The 15860-nt window shown below is 39.2% G+C and overlaps 1 protein-coding gene across 13 annotated transcripts in view; it reads left to right on the top strand.

Moving 5' to 3' along the window:
• FOXP1 (forkhead box P1) overlaps nt 1-15860 on the top strand; it is a 495960-nt gene that overhangs the window by 246038 nt on the left and 234062 nt on the right. Inside the window, exon 1 of one of the 13 annotated variants that reach the window (XM_077820973.1) lies at nt 3043-3178. The exons of the other annotated variants lie outside the window; for them this stretch is intronic. The gene's annotated coding sequence lies outside the window, so the exon portion shown is untranslated. Of the gene's footprint in view, nt 1-3042; nt 3179-15860 lie in introns of those variants that run through there. 13 annotated transcript variants of the gene reach the window in all.

Genomic DNA, 15860 nt, shown 5'->3' with positions numbered 1-15860 from the left:
TATTAGAAATTAATTGCAACACAGCAGCAACCCCACCATGTCTCTAGACTGTCTTAGAGAGACAAAGTGGTTGAGGTAATATTGTTTATTGGACTAACGTCTGTTGGTGAGAGAGAGAAGCTTTTCAGTTTACCAGGAGAAGTCGGTCCAATAAAAGATATCACCTCACCTACCTGGCCCCTCTAATATCTTGGGACTGACATGGCTGCAACAATACCTCATACATCTTTACAATCTGTTATTCTTTAGCTGCTTTTTTACTGTTCACCATCTCACCTGCAAAACACTTCTGTGCGCTCTCTCTTCCCATCCTGCCGGCATTTTCTCACCTGGCCTGTGATAGCAAGTAGACCTTCTCATAGCCACCGTCAACAGCATTCTAGGAGTCTGATGGCAAAGGTGGTGAAAGAGTATTGATACTGGAACTTTTCCCATACCCACCTTCTCTGCAGAATAGCCCTTGATGCATCAGGTTTCCCCCTTCAGTAGCGTGTGATTTTAAAACTGCATTTTCAGTGTGGGTTTCCAGCATAGTAGTGCCAAATGCTACAACACCAGGTGACATAATACTCTTTTTCTCTGTTTTGGGAAAGAAAAAAATACTCCACAACCATTTGCAATGGAGCTGCTGTTTAATAACTGTAATGAAAATGACTTTTGAACAAATCATATATAATAAGTTTGCTGTATTGCACAGTATTCTTTCTAAATATTAGATTTTTTTTTTCCAGATCCTACTGCTAAGATCACTGGCCTATTTCAATTTTTATTGAAACAAATAAACCCAATAAAAACACTTATGCTGAGAGCTGAAGCTCCACAATAAAAAAAAATCATTGTGTTGAATTCATTGATTTATTTATTTACTTCAACTGGAAAATTGAGTATTGTGTTAATGTATTTTATAAGAATCACACTGCTCGATGAAATGGCTAATTTATTTTAGCGTATACATAAATAGCTAGCAATTTTCAGTGAGACAGGCTAATGAAAATGATGCTATGAAATTGTCTAGGCTATGAGGAGTGATGGAGTCAAGTTATTATTGGTTGAGTGCTAAGACGTAGTGAACTGGCCATCATGTCTTTGAACTTTTGAACTGCTACTTGTTTGTGTGATTTATTGATTTTGATATCTCTGTGTTAAGTTCGACTTTTTTTCTTTGAAGAGGCAGCATAGATAAGTATCTTATGCTGTGTAATTTTATAGTTGCTTGGGTTAAAAAAATTGTTAAAGAATTTTAAGGTTCCATATGTTGAGAGAGAGAGAGAAGTGTATATGTCGTTAGAAGTCAACGCTAAGTGTGATTTGGCAATACAAGTGCGTATTGTATTTGTAAGGGAAATCTGCCTGTGTTCTAAATTGTATGTATAATTTCATACCAACTTTATTTCCCCTATCTACCTTAGCCTCCTCCCACCCCACCAATCTATTTTATCATCCTGCTGCCTGGTACAGGGAAAGCATCCGTGATCTCTTTTGTCAGCTTCTTTTCAGAGGAGCACTGCATTTTTCCCATTGTTCAACAACTGATGTTGACTGGTAGTGCAAAACACTTAAACAACCTCATGTTGGTTTGCTTTGCAGGACAACCGCTCCAAAGAGCGGCCTCTTACCTAATTCATGAAGACATGGAAACTTGTTTCATATTACAGCTGTGACTCCCTGCCCAAGCTGGCTACTACTGCTGAGACTTAACACACATTCTACATCAGTAGTTCTCTTCACATGCTAATCCTTTAGTGTGGTGAGATACTGTGCTTGCTGTTCTTGGCAATTCGTTTAGTATCTAGAATTGAAGTATGAAAATAACATTGCTTGGTCTAAAGTATTTTTTGTACTGCAGAACTCTTATCCTGACTGTGGCTGTATAGGAACCTTTTACATGGCAAGCACTTCGAGCTCTGTTTCTGATTGAACAGAATAATTTGACACCTGCATTTTGCAATTTGATTCAAGTGCTTTATCCTGCATTTTCAGAGCTTTAAAACCAGCGAACTTGCGGGACTTGGCACAACTAGCCTCTACAGTTAGTGACTTTGAAAATGTGGTTGGACTTCACTAATCCACTTATTTTCTGCTTTAAAATATACATTTGAAACCATATTTTTAGCATCCAAATGTCTTCCATAATTCAGCTGGAGGTCTCAGAAGTCTAGGTGTGTATTTTTCATGATTAAACTTGACATATCTTCATTTAGATGTTAAATAGCTTTTTTTTCCCTGTGACTAAAAACATTCTCAAAAATCTCGCAGTGAGAAATTTGGAAGCTAGGAACACTTTTTTTTTTTATCCTCCTTTTTTCTTTAAAGAAGGCTTGTTTAAACTAGAAAACAAAACTAGTGGGAAGGCTAAAAACAGGACTGACACCAACACCATTAGCTGAAAAAAAAATTTCCATTTCATTGCAACTATGTTATTGTTTACTTTACCATACACATCCTAATATGGTTACCTCCCTGTCAAAGCGGCCGAGCCAGGGGCTGAGGGGCCCCCTCAGGGAGAAGCTTCTAACTGCTTCTCAGACAATAAGAAACAAACGGCACAACTCCACAAAAGGCTTCCCGGAAAATAAGTGTCAAATAAATCCTAAAGAACTCTTCCTTCTGACACACAGCTCTGTATATGTAAACCTGCTTTATACCATGCTGCCCAAACTGAGCTGCGTTTGTTTGGAAATGTAAGCCACTGTTTTTTGCAATTCATGTGAGGGCTGTGGATTAATTCCTTGAGACATATCTTTGCATACGCCTTTCATGAGTTATGTTTGCCGGAGCCTTTTACTAGGAACATTAAGGTAAGAATGTTGATTTAGCTTGGGACCTTTGTCACTCAAACTAATGCTCATCAGTGGTATAGACATTGTAAAGAAATGCTGCTTAGATCTCTCAGACCCTCTCCTAAACAGTGATGTGTTATGTCTCTTAATTATCATGCCTGGATTCTAAATATGCCATTAGTTGTAGATGTTGATGGAACAGAGGTGCACTCCCTCCAGTGTAAACAGTGCTGTAAATACTCGCTTGGTGCTACCAATTGTCAGCTAGAACAGTTTCTTTAGAGGCTTTTCTGTTATTTCTTCTTCTCTACTTGTGGTTTGTCTGAACCCTCTTGGTTATTCCAAAATCCTCATGGTCTTGAGGCTTGCCAGTTATTATCTGCAACACCAGAACAAAGGTAGGTTGTTAAACTGTGTGCTCCGGGGGAGGGACAAGTTATTTTTGGAGGGTTGTCTTCCTAGTGCATGACTGGTTGACCTAAAAGGAGAAAAAAATCCTCCATGAGTCTAGGAATGAGAGAGCGTACACTGTAACAGCTTTATGTAGGGTAGTTTATTTTTATGTAACTTAAAGAAGCAGCATCCTTTTTGATTTCTTCCTGTAGTATGCTCTGTTATTTCCAGAGAATCTACATTGTTAAAGTATTTTAATCTGTGTAGTCCATTTGATTTAAAAAATGTTCCATTGTGGCATCTATGATTTTTGTAGTTGACGTTTCTTTTGGTAGCTGTGATTTTCTGTTGAAATTCTAAATAAGGTTTCATAGGGATGAAAAGAGAATGGGTATTTTTACACAAGGATTTCAACTTTTTGGTTGGCATAATTTTAAGGTATGGTAGCCTTTTCTGTGACTGTCCAAGTGCTTTAATGCCCTGAACAGAGTTATGTTATTTTTTAAACTGTTTGTCATGTTTGGTTTTGAGTCTGTATGTTACTCAGACAAAGTGGGTGTTTTCTGCAGACTAAACTCTCTTAGCTGGCTGTGTACTTTTGTACATCTTTGGAAATTAAAAAATAGTATAATAAACACCCTAACAAGGATCACTTTGTACATTGTTCTGTTCCGAGGAGTCTTAAAAGCCTATCCACTTTTATTCTGGAAAATATAGAGAGCAAATTCATAACTTAGTGCAAGAGCAAATGAAGTCCTGGTGCGTAGATAGTAAGTTACATAACACCTTGCATAAAATATACATTTTTTGATCTTGGGAATGGACGCTGCATTTGTAGGTACAACTATCAAACAGAGGTGAGTCTGTCCAGGAGCACTTTTACTTCAACCTGTTTTATGCAGCATTATTCTCTTTCATTAGTTCTAACAGGATTTAAAAGGCTAACAGCCTCCTCCTAAATAAAGCATCATTCTAAAATTATTTTAAATACCTGTTGTATGCTTGGTTCCTAAATGGTTTTTTTCCCCTCCTCTAATTATTATATGGTCCCTCTGGATTCTTATGGAAGTCTCGCTTCTGCAGCAAAACTGGATGGCTAAGATTTAAAAATATGTATATATTATTTCTTGCACATTCCTACTGATTTCTTTTCTCTGCTGTTTGTTTATTTTTCCATTGAAGTATGCAGCCTAACCTGTGCTAATCTGAAGCTCTCTTTAAAATATAAAACCAAGTCATTTAACATAAACTTTGTGCTCCAGAACTTTCTATCCTAGAATGCTAGGAATGATTATTTTTTAATTAAAAGGTAATAGTAAACATCAATAAGTATATTTTAAAAACCTAAGTATATTGTTTGAAACACATTTATATTTTTTGCTTTTTGAACCTGGGGGTGGGCGTGGAGTGGGGGCTAGGAATTAGTAGCCTTTAATTAAATGTGGAGATATTCACATTTTACAGGGATTTATGTTAGAACATGGAATGGCGGGTGGCTTGTTTCCTCATTATGAATACTCCCTGCACATAATGAGGTTCATCATTAGTTGATGGAGTGAATTTGCCCTAGCTCTACCTTGAAAGGCACATAATTTACATACTACTTCAGAGCTTAGGCTTTAATGGATTCCTCGATGAATAAAATGAAAAGCTACTTTCTTTAAATTTTTGAACACTGTTTTGATAATACGGTTTTAATAAGACATTCAATTTGCTTCTTAAGTATATTTGAAAGTGCATTCCCAATTGTAGCACAAAATATACTTTTTCTGTTGTTTTGTATATACTTAGTAATACATAGTCAAGTATAACAGTGTAAATGTATGGGGGGGGGCATGAAGGGTTTGTTTTGTTTTATATGTGCTACATTCCCCTGGCACTGCTGCTGTGCAATTATGGCCTTGTACAATTAAGATAATTATCAAAATCAAGTGCAAGAAAGCTTACCTGTAATATTTTAATAACATGTAGTGTACTTCTTCATGCATTAAAATTCATTTTGTATGAAAATTTATTTTTACTGCATATTTACCGTATACATTTGCAGTGATTGATCTATAGAAATGTGTTACTGACTGTCAGGATGACTTTGACAAAACCAGTAGTCCCACCTCCTTATTTATTTTAATGAGAGGAAAACAGCAAAAACTTCTCTAGTACAGTTCCTCCTCTGAAACTGCTGTGTTAATATGATTAGATTAGAATAAATTGAATTGTAGACTGCCTAGTATGCTATCATGTCATCAGTTCACTGGAGTACTGGTCTACAGTATAGAGTTAGCAGGAAATGATTTTCTTTTCTTTTCTTTTCTTCTTCCCCTTTTCCTATTTAGATGAGGGGGGAAACAGCATAACACTCAGCAAGTTTGCAATACTGAAGTCTTTGAAACAAGCAAAGGGAGTTTATGTAACAGCATGTTGCTGAACATGTCTTTTGCTTGTGGCAGGCTGGTCACCCTTGTGGCGTTATCAACAGTTCATGCTGACACTGAAAGTGGAAAGCGGGTCTTTCTACTTTGTCAGTTGCAGCAGAGGAGTATAAATATGAGTGGAAGGCTTGTTTTGATAGAATGTTTTATTACCTGAAAACGAGGAGCATATATTAACATTAATAGAATAGTCTGTGCCATTCTTTTTTAGATAATTTACCTCAGCTGCAGACCTGTCTGCTTCAAAGTCTTTCTCTGTTCTAAAACATATATTTGTTTAGGGAGTTTTCATTGAAGTGTACATGACAATTACAGCTGTTCATTAACAAAATTGGGTATTTGTTTTAAACTTTAACCAATCACTTTGATATGCTAATTATGGTGTAATTTAATTTGAGCCCTGTAATGATGATGCCGTTATTATGGACATAAATGATGCAGTTAAGCTGAGAGTAATCTCATTTGCATACTGTACATGCTAGTAAATTAAGCCCTTTCTTCGACTGCTTCAGCTTTAATTTTCCACTTCTTTTCACACAGCATCTTTTCAGCCACTCTCTTATAAGCCCACTTTGTAATAGTGCTGATGACTGTTTGATGTGGAGAGTTGCTGCACCACAATAATGCAAGACACAAGATGTAACATTTGAAGGATTCATTATCTTACTGAGTGTTCCTTTAAGAAGCTGAGAATAACAGGGAATGGAAGTGTCTTCTCTGTTGAACATTACAGGTTTTCTGATCAACAAAATGGGTTTTTTGGTAAACCCTCATATAAAAAGTACCTTGACAAACCCCTATAATATTTTACAGTAACAGTCCTAATCACTACAGTAATCTTATTGTAAAATGTAGTGTATTGGACCATTACTGTAGAATATTGTAGGGTAGTGCAGTGTTGTAGAAAAGTCACCCAAGTACAACAATGTGCAACATAATGGAGATATTAGCACACTAGATAATCCCTAAAATTAAGCATATGGTGTGAAAGAGCTTCCTATATGATTGGTAGTAATTTAGAATGGAAATCTGAGTGGTTTATCTCTGTCATCCTACTTTATTCATTACTTTTGCCTTCTGTGCATCTCATGTGAATTAAATTTTATATTTGAAATTAATTTCAAAAAGTTATATTAGTTACATATATACCTAATTTGCATGTTTCTTAATGTTGTTAAAATGTTTGATTTAATTGAACAAAAAGCCACTAAAACCAAACAAAAATAAAATGGCAACATTTATATGCTGATTTGAGTTGGTTTAATACTTTCCAATTTACGATATAACTGAGCTAAAATATTCTCACAGCAATGTGGCACCCTGAGAAATAACCTGGAATGAACAGGGCTTTTGATTATTGCTCTTTTTGTAACTACTCACTTTTATGGTTAGCTATTTTCATTGTTAAATGCCTTTGGAAATAGTCTATCACTAGATTTTGGAGACAGCTGGTGAGACTTCAAAAGCCACTGGTGTGTGGGGTGACCAAAGCTAACTAAAGATCATTATTAAATCTTTGCAGTCCTTTTCTTGAACAGGGTCCCATGACCAAAAACAGTTTGTGCTGTTCACAAACACGCAAGTTAGTCACTTCCTGGGTGACTAGTGTAAAAATTGTAGACTACCAAGGCATACTGCTCCCTATGTCCTCTACCCTTTATGGAACACAGCAAACAAATGGGAAGTTCTGTATTTGCCAACTGTCCGATATTTAATGAGACTTCAGTTTTTATGGTTTTCCTGCACTTTGTCTCACTTCCATGTGTCTCCCATATGCTTTCCATGCCAGTTTTGTTGCCAGCAGTTGTCCTATGGGAGACTACTGTTCTAATACTCTGACAGTCTGAATTTACTGGCAGCAGCAGTGGATCTGTCGGTGTGTGATCTAACTGCCCCTCTCCTCCCCCCCTGCCCCCATCAGGTTGGGTCCCCGCTCTGGTACGAAGCTGACAACCGTTCCCAGCCAAGTGGCTTGGGTGTTTTTGTATGTGTGCGCGTGCGCATCTGTAGAGCCTGTGGTGTGGGGTTCCCCTCTTAATCTGTAGTTTGTTTTCCTATCTTGAGTTAGGTTGATTGTGTTTGATAGCTTCCTCATTCTGCAATGTAATGTTCTTTTTCTTTTGGTTTAGGAAGGTCTCATGCAAAACAGCCGTCGTCTTTGTGTAGTTATTTAGGTATTTTGATTCCCTCCTCCCCCTCTATTTACAGGGATCTGGATCAAGGAAGGGTATTTACTGGGGAGTGGGGTCGTGGCAAGAAAAATCGTGTGGCACATTGGCCCATAGAACTCTGATATGGACCTTGGTCTCCATCCACAGCAAAGGATTCAAGAGGACAGCAGAAAGTCAGTCCATCTCTGTGGAGAGCACTAACTTGAAACCTCTTCATGGGGGTGATCTGGCTCAACAAGGTCTCTGCTGTCTCCAGGCTTATTTCAAAACTCTGTCTCCACATCAGAAACGAAGTGTGCTCATGGAAAGGAGGAAGAGGGGGAACTTCAGCTCCTGTCCAGAGCAAAGTTTTCATAGTTCCTCCCAGGGATATTTTTCCTACCTCGAAGGATATTTCTCCTCTACCTGAGATGAGCCCTTCTTCCTCAGAGGAGGGTGAAACTTGCCATGATTCCCCTGCCGGTTGGCATCAGAGCTCCTAGGTGCTTCTCGATCCCGTAAGAGGCCTCAGTTGCCGATAGAACCAGGCACCAACCTTCTCAGGAAAAAGGGATTTCCATTTTCATAAAATAATCCAGACAAAGCTCACCTTGCCCACTCCGGAAGGTTGCACGTACTTCAGTCCTGTTGGAAAACTCTAGATGCTGAAGTCATACTAGCTAAATCTGTCAGTAAGATCTCTTGGGCTTCCTGTGAAGAAGAGCTCTTGGCTTCCGCTCTCAGCAGCGTCCTTGTGCTCTAAGGATTCTTCTCTTAATGTAGAAAATGTAGCTATTTCCTAACGGTGCCATTGGGTACCGAGGAAAAGTTATCCTCAGCCCTTGTAGGAATACATTGCCACTCCTAAGCATCCTGGGCTACTACAGCTTTGATACTACAGCATCTGCCAAAACATGGGCAGATGAAAGTGCATGCTGTAGTCTAAGGAGATATAAAGGAATCTCCTCTGATGCCTTTTGATGATTAACGACCATAACAATGAGACCCTTTACTCTGTAAAATTGCTCGTCTTAGTTACCAGATCTCCTGTCTGGAGGGAAAGGGATTTTCCTCCATAATGCTTTGAATGCACTGTCCTTTAAAATAATGACCGGTTTCAGAGTAACAGCCGTGTTAGTCTGTATTCACAAAAAGAAAAGGAGGACTTGTGGCACCTTAGAGACTAACTGATTTATTTGAGCATAAGCTTTCGTGAGCTACAGCTCACTTCATCGGATGCATCGGATGAAGATGCCACAAGTACTCCTTTTCTTTTTGTCCTTTAAAAGATGCTGTTGTAAATGCTGCCTTAAAAGAGGTTTTAGGCAGAGACCTTCCTACTGTCTATGACCCCCTCCCCTTTCTAGGAATTTGTCATTCCATTATGGATTTTTAAAAAAAAATGTATCTATGAAGAGATTCTCTCTCTCTCTCTCTCTCTCTCTCTCTCTATACACACACACACACACACAGATAAGTTGGAAGTTGCCATACAAAGTGTGAGAGGCTAATTAGTTAAGATGAACTATTATCAGCAGGAGAAAAAAACTTTTATAGTGATAATCAGGATGGCCCATTGACAAGAAGGTGTGAGGATACTTAACTTAGTCAATCTGTGTAATGATCCAGCCACTCCCAGTCTCTATTCAAACCCAAGTTATTGTATCTAGTTTGCATATTAATTCAAGCTCAGCAGTTGGAGTCTGTTTTTGAAGCTTTTCTGTTGCAAAATTGCCACCTGTAAATCTTTTACTGAGTGGCCAGAGAGGTTGAAGTGTTCTCTGACTGGTTTTTGAATGTTATGATTCCTGATGTCAGATTTGTGTCCATTTATTCTTTTGCGTAGAGACTGTCCGGTGTGTCCAATATACATGGCAGAAGGTCATTGCTGGCACATGATGGAATATATCACATTGGTAGAGGTGCAGGTGAACGAGCCCCTGATGGCGTGGCTAATGTGATTAGGTCCTATGATGGTGTCACTTGAATAAACATGTGGACAGAGTTGGCATCGGGCTTTGTTGCACACGCTCTCTCTCTCACACCTCAACCTGGATTTACGTTTTCAGTAAGTGTCTCCTTCCACTTCTTTCCGAAGAACAACAAACTCCATCCAACCAGCTTGGGGAAATCAAATCAGTACCAATACACACAGCTTGCTGTGCAGTCCCTTGAAGGCTTCTGTAAAAATCAAGATTTCTTGAGTCACAGGAGGTTGGACTGTTGGGTACTAGTGGTCTTCCCAAAAAGTTATTTCTCAGAGTTTAAGAAAACTTTCCCCATTTCCAGAACAGTTTTCCCTTCTCCTCTCTCCCACACTGGACAAAAGGCCTTCATAGCAGTACATGCTTTTGGGGGAGAGCAAAGCCAGTGAACCTATCCCAGAACAACGGTTCCAGGTTGGAGGCAGTTTACTTCATACTAGACACTAAAAATATCTTGAGCATCAAGAATTGGAGGCAAGAATAGTGGACTGTCATATGATGTATCAACATTTTTGAATGGAAACCATTCCCTCCCTGTTGGCCTCCTTTAAACCTACTAACATAAATAAACATACAGGACACATGTCAATTGTGCCTGTGTCTCCCAGTCAGTAAATCAACTTAATTTCAACTTTTGTCTTGACCCTTCTTCAATCTAGCATCCATTCTGTAGGTCATCAGAAATATTGGTTTCGTAGCAGCCCCTAGGCAGGATGGCCATCTCCGGAGTACGATACATAAGACTGGTACATGATTCTGCATGAGAACAGAACAGGTTACCATAAAGAAGCCCGTACAAGGTATGGTACTATTAGGATGCCTTATTGCCCAAGGGCTGTTACATTCAAAGAACCCTTTAAGTATTCTAAAACTTGGGTCTGGAGAATAAAAAAAAGAAGAGGTTTCTCTGTCTCTCTGTATATGTCACCTGGGAGCCCTGACTCATACCCGAAAGAAGACAGTCTTCCCATACCTAGAAGGGATCACAAATATTGAGATCTTATCCTGTAATAAACAAAAAAGAGAAATTGTCTAAGCCCTGGGCCCATAGTCTTCTGATATGATGTTCTTAATTCTGAATAAAATCCCCACAAGTCTTTTTCACAGCTGGATGAACCCCTGCTCGCTCTCTCTAATTTGTTCACATTTATAAAAGCATCTCTCCAGGCTGGTAGGCACTGTACAGTCATAAATAAATACGCACAAATCTCAAATCAGAAAGACCATAGAAAAGATGTCCGCACCTAGCAGAACACGCTCCTCTCCTCCAGGCCTCCTACAGAATTAGAGACACTTCTAGTTGTTCCCAGGTGATAGACAGCCCTAAACTAATGGCTCACCAGCAAATCTACCTGAGAGAATCTACCTGGTTTCTGATGTCAGCTGCTGGGCCTAGGGGATACATGCAGAGAGTAAGATAGCATTAGGCAAATAGTTTAATCAGTATTTTCAGTCTCTGAGTGCTTGGTGCAGTAGGCTGTGTCATGCTGGAGAATAGGATGTCCAGTGTAGCTCACTGAACCAACATGGGTGTGGTGAGACCAGGAGCAATCCCTCACAGAACAAACATCCTGCCAGTGTGAGGTGTACCAGGAAAAGCAATTAGCAAGAAGGTTTAAGATAAAGCGAACTCCCCCCTGCTGCCTTTTATGCCTGCACCATCACCAGCAATCCAAGGAGCAAATTCTTTTCTGGTTTGAGAGGGTGTAGTTCCTATTTCTCTCATTTACTGCTAGTCCCTGCAGAACAGCAAATTGATATAGGTGCACACCCACTCCTTGCTAAGTCACCAACGCTACTTTGCCACTTACCCCTGATTTAATACCAATTTGCAATGCCATTTATGTTGCCATAGAATTTAGCCCTTAGTCTCCAAGACTCCAAAATAAGAAACCCCATAGATGGTCTTCTGTAAGTACAAGGACGTTTTTCAAAGAACTGCAAATTCTGTAGCTATTTGGCATGTGCATATGGCGTCTTGAGGGGCATCCCTTCTAGGAACCTATCAGAGGCCAAATTCTGCTCTCAGGTATGTTGTAGTAAATCATGAGTAGCTCCACTGAGTTCAGTGGAATATTCTGGACTTACACCAGTACTTAAAATACTGTCAAAGAACCCACAGGTCATACGACTTCTCTTCATGTACCTTGTGTCCCAATATGAGCGAACCTACTTCCCCCTCCTCCCCACCACCCACCTTGAAGTTGAGCTTGGTTTGTGAGCAGGTCCTCCTGTGCAAAACAGAACTTGCCTCAACTGAGTCCTGTCCATTTCCTTCCATTCCTGTAAAATAAATAAATGAAATTAAAAATAGCACCTCTCTTGACAATTAAAAAACCTCCTACAACTTGCATGGGAATATATTTTGAAGCTCTGATGCAATTTGGGCCATACCTTGGGTCCAAAACAAGAATTACTTTGCAAATTAAGATGAAATCTAAAAGGCTTTCAAGACTAACCCTCCAGCAGTGCTGAGCATCTTGAATTGGCCATCTTGTTTCTTTCCTCCTACTGGGAAAACTCTTATCTGAGACCGTTTACCATTACTATTGTATGTGCCAAAACAGATGGATGTCACGCACCAGTATCTGCTTTAGAAGGCAAACTTGGGTCTGTATGGATGCGCCAGCAGGGTGGAATAGTAGCTGGATAAATCAGAAATGGATGTGAAAAAATGATGAGGCTTTCCCTGTAATGGAAAGAGTTTATATCATTTGTAAAACACTGAGTATATAGGCAGGCAGAGTGAAATAGTGGAAAGCTAAACTGATGCCCCGCCCCCCCCAAAAAAAAAAAAAAATCTGAGTCCATGGAGTTTCTATGGGAAGAAAAAACCCTTATCTTGGAGCTTTCTTGGAGTCAATGACTTCCTTCATATTAGATTTAGAAGTGCAAGATGACCGTATAAATATGCTTAAATATCACAGGATTTTGATCAAAGGGTCAACTATGAGTAATAAAATAGGAAATACAGTTATTGCTACTATTTCAGATCACAGTGCCTAAGAGAATCTGAGCAGTCGGGAAAAATAGACTTAACATTTGGAGAAGAAGAAAAAAATTCCCAGATCCGAGCCTGTTGGTCCATAGAGGAGAGAACAGATTGAAGAAAGGAAATCTTCCCTGGAAGACAGCCTTGTATTCAGTGATTGTATTGCAAAAGTAAAGCCTACTTTTGGGGGACTAGCTAATTCACTATTAACTAAAATCAGAGGGGAAAATTAATCAGATGCATTTGCACAAGACAAAGCCAGAGTTGGGTTAGAAATTGCACTTATAAAAATGATCAGCATAGAAGCTATACATGCTGTTCAGTTTTGTGTCATGTCTGGCTAGGTTGTGCTTCACTGCACCCCTCCATCCACCTAACAAACTGTGGGCAGACATTTGTAGGGTAGGTAGGGAGTGAGGCTACATGACAGTGACGGTCTACTTTTTGATACTCGTCAAATGAGTTTTATATAAGACGTAAATGGTATGATAGCTTTAAGTTCGAGGGGACATATTTTAGTCCCTAACAAGATATTTGGGTACTTTGACACTCAGCTGGCTCTTTATTTAATATATTAAAGACTCCTTTTGTTTTAAAAAAAAATGGCACCAGGTCTGGATGATAGTCTTCTCTGTGTACTTCAGAATTCCTACAGACAGGCCTAGACAAACTAAGAACCAGATACCCTCAGGGGCCAAGTTTTGGCATTCAGTGTCCCTGGAGGGAAGGATGGTACCCATTAATCCTGTAATCGCCAGATTCCTCAAGGTAGCATCTTGTATCCTCCCACTTTTAAATTGGAGCTTGAATATTCTCTTCAAAGGCTATGTAAACCCTACTTCAAACCCATCATCCCTCATTTTCTGGTAGTTATTACCTTGGGCAGGAGGTGGGTGAAATGGCTGTCCTTTCCCTTTCTCCCTCATCTCTTTTAAGTATAGTCTGGTTTCTTGAATAAAGTGGTATCTTCCTCCTGAGCCTCAGTTCCTGTCCCAGAACTGAAAGAGAGAGGTCCTAGCAGGATGGCACTCAACCAAATTCTCCATCATATGATCACACGTTGCAGAAGCACGCAAAGCTGCAGCGGTAGAATGCTCAGCTGAGCTCGAAGATTATTCCTTCTGTGTCATGGAAGAGAAGGAAAACCTCACTGGAGGAACTCAGCAAACTCTTCAACCAGATCACATCATAGGTGTTTCCTACCTGCTGATTGTGTCCTCTGGCCTGGTTACATCAGCACAAGCACCTGTCTAGGGCAAGAGTAGTTGGGACAGTCCCCTGCATGTTCATAAGAAACTCTTAAGACTCACCAGTTTGGGATCCTCCTGGGAATACTTAAAATATATCTAGTTGTTTAGTGTCAGATATATAAATATTAAGCTGTATAGGAAGAAAAACTCCCATCCAGGGATCTCCAAAGACACATGAGTCCAGCTATGCATGTGCTTAAAGTTAAGCATGTGCTTAATTTCTTAGCATCTCTGTGTCCCTGTCACTCCACATATACTTTAGGAATAATATATTCTTCTTCTACTTCAGGGTTGTTGTGGTGATGCTTAAATTCATGTTTGTCAGGCACTTTCAGTCCCTCAGATGTAAGGCATTATGTAAGTACTAAGTATTATTATTTTGATTATTATTTTTAGCTTGTAGGGCAATGGTGCTCCTTTCCCACTATATGTTAAAATGCTAGTCATGTTTCAGTGGAGCATCACACCTGAAGGGTACAGGTTTGATAACTCACTTAAGTGAACTTTGACAACACAAAGTTGTTGAACTAAAAACAAACAAAACAAAAAAACCCCAACCCAAAAAACCAACAACCTGCAGGGAGAATGTTTTATTTCATTAATGTAGTGTTTTGGGTGGAAATATGCTGTAGGTTAATCCTCTTTGGAAAGAGATTAAGAAATGTTCTCTCCTCCTCCTCCCTCCTAATGTAAGAGTAGGTAATGTTTATTCTTTCTGTATTAACTACAGACGTCAGAGAGCAAGGACTGTTGCCCTTTGATTTTATTTACAAGGCAAAAGTGAAAACTTGTTTGATCATATCATGGTGTTCACCTTCCATGTAAGAGTGGAAGGGAACCTGATTCTAGATCTTATCATAACTAAATATAATTTTGCTTATGTTCAGTTATCTTTGAATTTTAAAGGCAGTATGTTCAGCCTTCCTTATTGGGCTGAGTGAAATTGATTCATGCTCAGATTTTGGAAATTATTGTCTCAGGGAACTAAGGATTTTTTGTTGCTGTCAACTCTGGAGTCATGATTTACACCAAAGCTATCTGTTACTGAACAAAAGCTGGGTTGAAAACTTGCATTTCTTTTTCGTTGAGAAAAGAAGGGGCAGGTGGTGGACAGAATCTTGTTTGCAGTCATGTTCTTGCGGAAAAACATTTCTTTCCAGCTTCCTTGCAAAAGGTGGTTGTCAGAATCTTGTTTGCAGTTGTGTTCTTGTGGAAAAACAGTTCCTTCCCGCTTTCTTGCAAACATACCATCCTGATAAAGTGTAGTTTGCTGGACATAGAGGACCCAATTGTGCAAGGTTGACTCCTTTTTAGGATTGAGTGGAACTACTCAACCAAGCAAATGCTCGCCATAACTAAGGCTTGCACAATAGGGCCTGGAATGTTCAGAAATTATTTAAATTACTAAAAGGAAAGGCTCTAAGCTGCCACACCCTTCGTACAGTGATGCTGCTTACTGTGATTGGGAATCAGTGTCAAAACAGCATTTTTTAAAATGAAACCGATGAATAGTTTTCACTTTAACATCATTAGTTCTTAAGAAAGTAGAAAGTCAGTCCAGGGTTTATTTAGCAATCTTTTTTTCAGTGCTATAGTTTACAGGGCTATTTGGCTTCACAAGATTTTACGTACTGGTTTGTAGTACCAAGTTGTCTCTCAATATATTTTACTTTGTGAATAGGTGTAAGCAGCATATTGAAGAGCCCATTCAAGTACTATACAACGTTGATCATTTATAGAAGAAAAGGCACATACTACTTCCACACAGATGGATTGGAGGGCTAATGTTACATCTGAAAGTTGTATGCATTCCAGTGCATTCTGGTATGCAAGTGAAGGTTTCCTGGCACCAAAACAGTTCATATACACCACATACCCTTA

The sequence above is a fragment of the Eretmochelys imbricata genome, chromosome 7 (assembly GCF_965152235.1).
Source record: "Eretmochelys imbricata isolate rEreImb1 chromosome 7, rEreImb1.hap1, whole genome shotgun sequence".
Classification (NCBI taxonomy): domain Eukaryota; kingdom Metazoa; phylum Chordata; order Testudines; family Cheloniidae; genus Eretmochelys; species Eretmochelys imbricata.
This window is presented reverse-complemented; position numbering and strand designations above follow the sequence as displayed.